The 12,326-nt window shown below is 40.5% G+C and overlaps 1 pseudogene; it reads left to right on the forward strand.

Annotated features, from left to right (window-relative positions):
• Nucleotides 1-492: 492 nt before the first annotated feature.
• On the forward strand, nt 493-611 carry LOC142141899 (5S ribosomal RNA; annotated as a pseudogene).
• Nucleotides 612-12,326: the final 11,715 nt, after the last annotated feature.

The raw sequence follows: 12,326 nt of genomic DNA on the forward strand, positions 1-12,326 counted from the left end.
ACTTTTTAAGCAAATCACACTATTCTTGCTTTATTTGTTTATAAACCCAATCTGTGGAGTGATAAGTGAAATGAAATACAAAAATGTTTGGTTCATCTGTAAAAAGTAAATAACTCCTATAAAGTCAGACCTCTCTAAGAGAGGAAAGAAAAGGAGATTGATATTATACTTGTGGATGAGAACATTTATGAGTTTGAAATTTAATTGTAATATATGTGCTGTGAAGTTTAAATCAGAAGAATGATTGCAGTTGTTTAGGTTTAAGAGTTAGCACAGTTTACACTGTTCTTTTTTTATTTGTTTCTTTATATGTAACACTGGAGGAAAATGAGGAAGTGATACACCCTTATTAAGAAGAAAGCCCACATCATTTTAAATGACAATATTTGTTTGTTTGTTTGTTTATATTGTAACACTGGAGGAAAAAAAGGAAGTGACACACTTCTATTAAGAAGGCACACATCACTTTAAAAGGACATTGTGTTACCATATGCCTACAGTTGCACCACCCTGATCAAACCCAATCTTGTCTGATCTTGGAAGCTTAGCAGGATTGGGCTGGGTTAGTACTTGGATGGGATCCCACCTGGGAATACCAAGTGCTATAGGCTAAAGTATAATTAGTTAAATTCTATTGTTGTTGTATAATGTACCATCATCGTCAGCTATTTATATAGCGCTACTAATTCCACAGCACTGTACAGAGAACTCACCCACATCAGTCCTTGTCCCATTGGAGCTTACAGTCTAAATCCCCTAACGTAAACACACAGACAGAGAGACTAGGGTCAATTTGAAAGCAGCCAATTAACCTACTATTACGTTTTTGGAATGTGAGAGGAAATACCCGAGCACCCGGAAGAACCCCTCGCAAACACGGGGAGAACATACAAACTCCACACAGATAAGGTCATGGTCAGGAATCGAACTCATGACCACAGTGCTGTGAGGCAGAAGTGCTAACCACTAAGCCACCATGCTGTACCAATAGCGCGCAGTACACTTTATTTGTTTTTTGAATATTTTGTAATATTGGTTAAATTGGATGTTAACCTAAGGTGTATATTGCTGCAATTGGAGGTAGCGCAGGGAAATCTAAAACATTTATTAATTACTATGAACGCAAAATATCTCTATAACTTTTTATCATCCGGTGTTGCCAAACCGAATATCCACTTTGTGTGATCTAAGGGGTGCTGGTAAGACCCTAGGGACAAGAAAGAAAAATTGATTCTTTTTCATGTCATTTTGCGATTAACACGTGGTCTGTTTGCATAGCATATGCATATATTTCCCTGTACATTCGCCACATGTTTAAACGGTTATATTGATAGATATTGCTGCTGTATTTTATGGTGAAAGGAATTGTTAAAACCTCTGAGAATTTATTACCAACATTTGGGGACATATTTTTCTGTTCAGAAAAGAGGTGTATGTGACTTGTGTGATTGTGAAAGTAAGGTAAAGTTGAGGTCAAAGATAATTACTATTTATAAAACAGGGATTAACATGGCCTTTGGGGATTTTTGTGGAGAAAACAGGGTATAAAAAGGACGTTCTGTTGAGAAAACAGGTTATAAAAGACATTGAGGTAGTATACAAGGTATACTGTGTTACGAAAACAGGGCTTTTCATCATAATCCCAATTGTAATCATAGAGCATACAGATAACTAGTACCCGTAAGCTGTGCGATCTGACCACATGCATTGCTTACGCAATCGTGATTGAGAATTGTGGATGGTGGGAGGAAATTTGCTGGAAAGGCTGGTATTTCTGAGATCAATATTTAGTTCTCCTAGTTGTAAAGCACTCTGCAGGAATTTCACTGGAAAGGCTGGGTATTGTTTTGAAGCTTTGAGGATCCGCTTCCACAAGGGCGCTAAAAGTTGATATTTCTGCTTTCCCAGTTGAAAGTAACTGTGCTAGGACCCTTGTTGTGTAAGCTTGGCATCGCATGAATTGTTAAGTTGTACCCAGTTGAGCAGAATTGAGAGGACTCAGCTTATAGAATTTGTCCACAGTAAAATCTCAAGCGGATTTTTGTGCTGCGAAGCGTTGAGGATTCCGTTTCCACATGGGCACTAAACAAATGTATGAGATGGCTTATGTGACCAAAATACAGGTCAAAGAAGGCCCAATAAGGTTGGCGAAGTATGATGTAATGTGTATGAAATAAGGTAAGTATGCAATGGCGTACTGTGATAAATGGGTCAAAATGACCATTGAATGTCTGAAACTTTTTTTCCTAAAGTTGGTAGTTTTGAGCCAGAGTACGGTTAGAGATAAAAATGTTTGTATAAATCACTAAAATAGAGAATTAAACAGACTGACTGTTTAAAACTGTGGCAACAGGAAGAGAGTATGTGGCACGAGAGAGCATGCACAGCAGAAGGTAGAGTTGCAAAGAGAAACAAGAGCAAGCACGCCCCAGCCACCATATGTGGACAGGAGGGAATGTATAACCAATACCAAAAATAATAAAAATAACAAATGTAATTGATTACTCATATTGATTAGTATAAAATGGTAAAGTTTCTTAAGCATATGATTAACCCACTTTTGCTTCAGCCATAGCCCTGTTGTTAATATACAGGAACTGCCACATAGGCAAGAAAAGGGGGAGGGGCAGTCCCATCCAGTGAGTCAGGTTTAGAAATCAATAGACTGGTGAGAGACTAGTATGCCATTCAATGGCAGGCTAGACCTTTAAAATCTGAACAAAAAATATGCTTCACAAGGGTTAATTTTGCACTCCACTGTTATAGATACAAGTCCATCACAGGTTGTAGAAATATTGTGATCAAAGATACCGGGTCCCTTATGGACTTAAAGATGAACAAGACACTGGATGGAGGGATGATGTAACTCTCTACTATGTTTAGGAAAGTGGGGGAGGGACTACAGGTTAGTACATGATGTAAGGGGAATTAAAGAAATAGTTGTGAGCCAATTCTCGGTAGTGCCCAATCCAGCTGTCATCTTGATGTAAATCTCCTTTTCTGTTTTTCTGCAAATCATTTAATCATTTATCTCTTCTCCGTTCTTACATTTTTATTTTTTTTACTGTTATGTACCTCTTTTCTTTCTCTTATAAAGAGGTACAATATACATAGACAGCCTCAGTATTTTGGCACAAGACTGGCGTGACTGTTCTTAATCTGTCCAACCAAAGCAATGGGTCACTTCTATGTAGTGCATAAATGTAGTATTGCTGTGTTCTTATTTGTTTATGTCATCATGCTAAACACTTGTTACTTTATTTCTCGAAGACAGGACACAAGGTTGCAAAGGATAAAGCACAGTCAGGCCAGACAAGAGTTAAAATACTTGAGATACTATCTCACCCAGGGGCTGAGACACCTGACAATGGACAGGATTCAGGCCATACAAAACATGACACTGCCGTAGAACCAGCAACGGATCCATACCTTCTTAGGGATGTGTAGGTATTGTGCCTGAATCCCAGGGTTTTCTATTCTGGCTTTACCATTGCATGGGTTAGTGTTATCCTCAAAGGCTGAGCTTGTCTCACATGCTGTAGAATCAGAGCAAACCTTCGTTAACATTAAAGAGAGTATGAGTAAAGCACCTGCTCTGAGGATGCCTGATTATGAAAAACCTTTGAGTTGTACTGTACGGGAGCTGATGGTTGTGCAGTAGGAGTCTTGACATAGACACATGATTCAACTGTCTATACATTGCATGCGGTATCTGCCCTCCTAAGTTCTGCCTAAATTATATATGTCTCCTGAGCAAGGTGTACATAGTGTGCTTCCAGATGCACAAAAGGTGGAAGAAGAGGAGACTCTGGCTGAGGCTGAATTTGGCAGGTATACAGATACGCATGATTGTATGGAATATTTGAATCAGACTTTATCTGAAAAGAACTGACATATGTGACACCCCCTTAGAAAATGTGAATTTTTTTGTATGTTTTATGATCCATATTTCTCATAGACAGACAGACATGTACTGGTTATACTATTATATAGATGAAGAAAGCACTATAGGAGCAGAACCTTGGCCCGCCTCACTTAGCCCAAGAAGCCAAACTTGTGAGATTGAGAAAGACATTTGAGTTAAAAAGGACTTTTAACAGTGATAAATGCTCAATATCAATGGGTAATAACAGGATAGATAGAGCTACCAACTGGGCAGCAGGTGTATCTATGACAACTGACAGAATAATGGTCTTTGAAATGATAAACACATAAGAATTAATTAAAATGCAAGATTTGTGTTCCCTACAGGAAAAGGCGTTTTAGAAGGTGAAGGGATGTGGTCAGGAGTCCTCTGAACTCTGGAGAGATGGACGAGGTAGGCCCGTGACTCCCAGAACGTATCTTCCAGACCTAGCTGAGGCAGCACATAGTCTGTCTCATCTGAGTAAAGAAGGTATGTGCAAGCTGGTAAGACCATACTGGTGTGCACAAGACTTTTCTTCTCAAGCCAGTAAGAAGGCAATGCCCTGTCTTACTTGATTGAGGAAAAAATGTTGGAGAGACAATACCAACAAAGCCATCCCATATCCCTCCTACAGATGGACTTTTTCCAGGTAAAACAAATCAACTTCATCCAATTGCCACCTTGCAGGAATCTCAAGTATGTATTGATGTACTTATGTATTTTCTAACTGGGTAAAGACCTTTCCAGCTGCCACTAATACTGCTGTTTCATACCCAGGAACTTGAATGCAGATATTGTATCCATAGTGTTCTTAAAAGTGATAGGGGTACTCATTTTACTGCTGATATCTTTCAGATCATGTGTAAAACTTATGGGCATTTGATAGTAAGTTACATACTCTCTATAGGACACGAGCCAGTGGGAAAGTAGAGGATAAATGATACTATCAATAACAGAGTATGGTAATGGCTGAAACTGGATTGGCGTGGCGGAAATCTTTGCCACTAGTCCTCCATAGCATCAGAACCACTCCTAAATCACTTTTTAACCTGTCTCCTTTTGAAATACTTTTTGACAAGCAAATTCACTTGATGGTAGATTCCCAAGATGAGTTAAATATAATGATGTAGAGGCTGTTCAATATCTTATAAAGAGAAGCAAATAGTGAGACAACAACAAAGGACGTTTGAAACGCTGTCTCCTGATATGTTAGACATTAACTGTCATGATGCTGGGAGAGTATGTTATGGACTGTAATTATCTACGCTCAAGTTGTTTGACAGACAGGTACCAAGTGTTCATGACTAGCATCACATCCCTGGGAGTTGCAGAGAGACACTTGCACCCATTCCACCCACTGCAGAGGAGTCAACAACTCGGAGAAGGTTCAAATTACAGCCGAGAATGACACTTGTGAATCTGTGTCGGAAGACTAAAAATCGCAGTTAATAACTCCTGAGCCAAGAACTTTGCAAAGATTGTTATCCCATCATGGAGCAGCGGTTTTTCTGTTTTTCTCTTTCCAGTGTTTTTCTCATCCTTATTTTTTTTTCCAGGACATTCTATTTTTGCTATGGTGATCAGGTGATGGAGACTGGTTCAGGTAGTGATACTGAGGATGTGGAGATGGAGGAGAAATTGTTAACACAATCAGTCCAGCCAATTACACAATTCAATTCAGGCATAACGAAAAGGTCTGCTAACCATGGAGTTTGGAGACAGTGTGAGGGGCTATTGTCTGAAAATATTGTGTCTGTAAGTACTGTGACCCCATAGATGAAGAGAGGTGTATCCAGTGATGCCAGTTCAGTAATAATTTGAACTTGGGTGGGCATCCATGAGAATGATTATGATTCTTTGGTAGGTAAGGTCCTAGACCAGACTGAATTCTGGGTGTGCTCTCATGTGTCTCGGGGACAAAATAATGTTGGACTACTACCGTTCCCGCTAAACATCTCCTTGAATTACAGGGTAGGGGAGACCAATAGAAGGGAGTTATAACACTATTAGGTCCCCTAGTTTGAAACTTCACCAGTACTTCGTAGAACGGCCATTGCTGTGCTTTTTTTTTTTTACATGCAAAGGAACTTAAGTATTGGGTAGCTGAACCAAATGATCACACAATAGACCGCCACACATGTGTTCATGAAAGACTCATTAACGTATGCTTAACCAGAAAGTCTGATGGGTATCATAAACAAGGTCATGTTAATAGATGTAAAAAAATATTGATTGGGAAAGTTCCTCTAGGTTATTGTTTAAATGTTATACAAGCGGAAACTTGCCTTGAACAGATGGAAATGGTAGGCAGGGGAAATATTATTAGAATATTGTGTATTGATGTAACATATTATATTGTGCCTTATATCCTTCTAGACAATGTATTGTATATGTGGGTGAAGAGCACACAAATGATTACTAGTTCTTCAGGTTAAGTGCCTTACCTTTAATTGCATCAATAATAAACAATATTTAGAGCATTACAAGAAGCACAGAGAAAGGAAGAAAAGCAAACACAGTGGTAACATCGCTTTCCTAATGTTATATATGTTGAGCTATTACACAAGCTTATACAGTACATTACTATGAAATGGTCAAAAGAGCATGATTTCTGATCTATGATGTCTAATTATTATACACATGTTTTATATCTGCTGGATCTGCAGTTTCCAGGCTGACAGGTCTCCTTTTTAGCGGAATCAAACTTATCGACAAAAGTCAAACATTATTTTAGCCAGCAAAATTCCTAGAGAATGAACAAGTGACAGTGTCACATCTAATTCTTAGCAAAATCAATAAATCCATCTTCTAGAAAACAATGTAAATGTACTGTACAATGTTAAATATGTGTGTTTGAAATCCATACTGATTTCTAAAGTGATATGACAGATAAGTGTAATGACTTTATCCTTTTTGTCCTTAAGCTCATACCCATAATGTCACATTTTATACCCCTCACCATGCACTATCCATATGTCATTGCTGTCATTTGTCCTTGCTAGTGCTGGACAATGTGATGTGTGTAAGCCTTGACTGGAGAATATCGCTTAGTTGGGGTCCATACGTGACATTTCTTAGTTGCCTGTTAATTGTGCATTGTCTATGCTAGATGTGCTGCTCTGACCTTTGCCTGGATTTGACCACAAATGGGCCTGTTGATGCTTTGCTCTGTTCTTCTGCTCTGGAATTTTACCACAGTTTATTTGACTTTCAGTTTGCCTGTTTATTGTTGTCTGGCCTGCTTTCTACTCTAGTAGTAAATATCTATAACTATAGCTTAACTCTAGTATTAATAATCTTTAACTCTACTCTAATACTAAGCATATATAACAGTAACATTACTCTAGCAGTAAGAATTTATAACTGTAACTCTACTCTACTACTAAGTATCTATAACTGTAACATGACTCTAGAACTAAGCATTTATAACTGTATTTCTACTCTAGTAGTAAGCATCTATAGTTGCAACTCTATTCTAGAAGTAAGCATTGATAACTTTAATTCTACTCTAGTAGTAAGCATATATAACTGTAACATTACTCTATTAGTAAGGATTTATAACTGTAACTCTGACTGTAACTCTACCCTAGAAGTTACAAACCCTCAAGGATTAGGCTCTTTAGAGAGCATCCTCATGAAGGCCACACAATGCGAGATCATACACCCAGACAAGTGGCCAATTCATGACCCCCTCAGCCATTTCATCACATCGCAGTGGCCAATTCATGACTCCCCTGCACACTGTCCCCCTCATAACACACGCTGTCCCCCTCATAACACACGCTGTCCCCCTCATAACACACGCTGTCCCCCTTTCAAACACACATGCTGTCCCCGTTAAAAAAACATTATGTCCCCCTTTCTGCACACTGTACCCCTCAGAACACACGCTGTCCCTCTTTCTGAACATACTCTGTCCCCATTTCTGCACTCTGTCCCCCTTTCTGCACAAACACACACGCTCTGTCCCCCTTCCTGCACAAACACACACGCTCTGTCCCCCTTCCTGCACAGACGAAAATCTACTTACCTGTCTTCTCTTCCCGGGGCAGTCAGCTCCTCTCACTGCAGCTCCTCAATCGGGATGTGATGATGACATCACGCCCGACAGCCAGTGAAGGGGGAGGAGGAGTGGGGGTAGGGAGGGGAAAGAGAGGGGAAGAGGGAGGAATGGCGGCTCTGTGTGCACGTAATCAACAAAAAAAAAGTAAAGAATTTTTTTAAATGCTGCCGGCTTTGCGCCCCCCAGATCCCAGCGCCCCAGGCTGCAGCCTGATCAGCTTATTGGTTGATCAGGCCCTGATTGTACCAGTACATCGATCTAAGGGAAATGGTGGGTTACTAAAGGTAAACATCACATGTATTCTGATAAGAGCAGTTTATGACAAGTCAGGTAACTCTGACATCACAATAAATCTTAAACTGTCTCTGGTTCAGTGGAACATATCTTATGTCTATGAATGTGATGAAATGAAAAAGCTAATGACAGCTATATTTCCTAAACATTTTTGCAGCTGTAGGATTTAAGATAAGATGAGATTTGTCAAGCTACCCAAATTCAATGGACTATAGCTGATTAAGATTTTCCCTAGTTCCAACAGAAGATATAAAAAAAAAACAATATAAGGGACATTTGGCAGGACAGTAAAACACATTTTATTTGAAACATTTCAGAGATGCATTTTTGAGGAAGCAGTATCATGCAGCAAAACAGTATATCTGGGGAGAGCATCTGAAATATGTTTTTAGCTAGGATCCTCTGTTAGTGCAGGGAGAATGATGGACAGAGATAAATGTGAATTAAGTGTTAAGCTAAGTGAACATAGGCAGTTTAAATGTACTGTGTCTTGTTTTTCTTCCAGTACATGAAAGAGAGACAACAGCACATTAGGAATTATTGATCCCTATAAAAAACAAGCACTAACTATGCATATGATCACATAAAGTGTAACAGATGTGGGACACACAATAAAAAAAACATGTCACTTTTCTTGTCCACATTCGGCTCACATCATGTGAAGAAGCTTATGGACCAGTCATTTTCTTATAGGGATATAGCCTCATTTCTCTATCTAACAATGGAAAGATGGAACACATCATGGAAAATTTAAAATTGCCTGTATAAAATAGTCTGTATATTTTGAGTGCAACACAATGTATGTACCTATGATCATGAGGAAGAATCTATGAGGCTGGTGAACATTTTGAATACTCAAAAGCTTAACTGAGTTATTTCATGCACTCAGTCTGAGCTTTAACTACGATAGATGTCATTTATATTTTGTATACAATATCTCTATAAATGTTACCAGTGGTGTTAAATTTGACCAATGATACAAATGGAACAGATGGAAGGTGGAGGAGATCATGCATTGACCGTCACTACAATTGGGATGTGTAACCACTCACTTTTATTTCCATTGCAGACTACAAGTGTACACACAGATAATTAATAAACAGCTTTTACCTATTTTAACGTTTGCTTAAAGTGGTCATGTCACCTGTTCCCAAGTCGGGTCACATCTCTTCTGCTGTGTGGACTGGAGGAAGCCTGCCTGGGAGAGAGCAAAGTGCCCTGAATAAAATACCCTTTTTTGGGTGAATGGGGCACTGGTGAAACCCCATTTTTTTTAGCTTACAGCAGCATGCACATGGCACTGTACTGTATAGTAAAGTAAAAAAAAAAATAACGCTAGAGGATCTGATAACATAAGTACATTTTATTGTTCTCTTATTTTGGTTATACTTGGTAGTTGTTAAAATCTCCATCTTATTTGGGATAGTTTAGCGTGGTTTTCATTTTAGTATTATACAAGCATATCTTTCGATGCAGAATGCCCTTGATAAATTAAAGTGGAAATAAACCTTGAAAAAAAAATTGATGTGTCGCAGAGAGAGGCTAAATTTGTATTTTATTTTTTAAATTAAACAATTTCTGGTTAATCAATAATTCGTAAGATGTGGATTGGATATCTGACTGCTCTGCCTGAGTTGTGTATCAATGCTTGTGCAGCTGGTTTTCACCATGGAATGTACTCTGTCTTTTCTACAAATTCTTTTTTCTGTCTGATTCTCTATCATCCCTATTTGCGATATGACTGTGTGCAAGTCCAGGGACAACCAAGTACTAGTAAATGCTTCTTGATTTAATGGAAACTGCTATAAGGGTAGAGCCCGCTAGGCTTGCAACTGTAGTTTAGAAGTTGGTTGTGGGCCTAGAAATGACATGATAAAAAGCTTAAACTGACCTGTAGTATGAAACCCAGCCCTTCTCAAATACTAGCAGATCAATTAAGGATGCTTACATAAATGATCCAGGTTACACACCAGTGTAACATCTCATGAGGAAAGATATCATCGGGAAAAAGTGTGTCTAACAGCCTAGCGCAAATTAGTTTATTATTTTGCACGCAAGGACAATACTGTCTGTTTTTTCATGTAGCACACAAATACTTGGTAGCATTAAAGTTGATCTAGGACATGCTGTACCCCAAATATAAATCTGCCATTCAGAGCCGGATTTAGACCTCATAGGGCCCTAGGCAGGATACTGTTTTTGGGCCCCCTCCCTGAAACAATCCATAGCACTATATTTTTGCAGCCTACCATATACCCTTATAGTTAAGTAGATATGAAAGCATGTGCCGCCGCATGCCTACCATATACCCCTATAGTTAAGTAGATATGAAAGCATGTGCCGCCGCGCAGCGGCGGCACGCCGCCAAAGGAGGTGAGGGCGTGGCTTGCATCTTTGGGGGCGTACCTAACATGTGAAAAGAGCAAGGCCACCCTGCTGCAGAAAAAGGCACCCCTAAATAATTACCAAGCAGTCCTGTTTTTTAAGTAGTTGGGTCAAAACAACATAATAAATATTGAAGTCAGGGCAGAAATACTTACTTAAGGTGTTTGCAAAAATAATACGCATAAATCCAAGTATGTGCTCTTGTCACTTTTGTCCCTCTATCATCACACTGTGCCCCTTCATTGTCACTTTTGCCCCTTCACAATATCACATGTGCCCTTTCACCATCACCTCTGTGCCCATCACCATCACCACCTCTGTGCCAATCACCATCACCACCACTGTGCCAATCACCATCACCACCTCTGTGCCCATTACCACCTCTGTGCCCTTCACCATCACCACTTCTGTGCCAATCACCATCACCACCTCTGTGCCTCTTCACCATCACCACCTCTGTGCCCATCACCACCTCTGTGCCTCTTCACCATCACCACCTCGGTGCCCTTCACCATCACCACCTCTGTGCCCTTCACCATCACCACCTCTGTGCCAATCACCATCACCAACTCTGTGCCCATTACCACCTCTGTGCCCTTCACCATCACCACTTCTGTGCCAATCACCATCACCACCTCTGTGCCCTTCACCATCACCACCTCTGTGCCCTTCACCATCACCACCTCTGTACCAATCACCATCACCACCTCTGTGCCCATTACCACCTCTGTGCCCTTCACCATCACCACTTCTGTGCCAATCACTATCACCACTTCTGTGCCAATCACCATCTCTGTGCCCTTCACCACCTCTGTGCCCATCACCATCACCACTTCTGTGCCCCTTCACCATCACCACTTCTGTGCCCCTTCACCATCACCACTTCTGTGCCCCTTCACCATCACCACTTCTGTCCCTTGTTTTACTTACCTTTCTATTGCGCGCTGCTCCTCCTCGGTCAGTCCAGATGTAAAAAAAAAAAAAAAGAAAGAGTCACGTGATCGCTCGTCGGGTCCCGGCAGCCTCTCCTCCTCTCTCTATCACTGAGACACTGAGAGAAGAGGCTGCCAGGACCCGACTCGCGGCACCCGACCCCCCCTCTCCCGATTCGCGGCACCCGACCCCCCCCCTCCCCCGACTCGCGGCACCCCCCCCCGGCACGAGTCGCGCGCGGGGGGGGGTGCTGCGAGTCAGGAGAGGGGCCGAATTTTTTTTTTTTTTCATTTTTTTTTAAATTGATCCTGTTCCCCCCAGCTGGGCCCTCCGAGAGCCGCTAGGCCCTAGGCAGGTGCCTAGGTTGCCTAGCGGTAAATCCGGCCCTGCTGCCATTACATTTTAAATTTCCACCCGCCCCCTCCAATACAACATGGTTTTGCCTTACTTGCGTTTGCTTAACTTTCCTTAATGAATCAGGCCCAATATGTACAATGGAAAAGATTATTGATATTATTAATATTATTGAAAAATAAATTATAGGCTACTATAGGCCACCTAAATAAACTATGTAAAGTGAAAAATTGGCAAATCTGGCAATGCTGCTAAGTATGCCAAAAAACTCAAGTGAAAACATAGTAAAAATGCCAGGCCACTGATAAGCAGAGCTGGATTAAGACTTTGGTGGGCCCAGGGCACTTAAGACAGGGGGGCCCTAAGATCTAAAATTAAGGGCATAGTGAC

Source organism: Mixophyes fleayi, chromosome 2, assembly GCF_038048845.1.
Source record: "Mixophyes fleayi isolate aMixFle1 chromosome 2, aMixFle1.hap1, whole genome shotgun sequence".
Taxonomy (NCBI): domain Eukaryota; kingdom Metazoa; phylum Chordata; class Amphibia; order Anura; family Limnodynastidae; genus Mixophyes; species Mixophyes fleayi.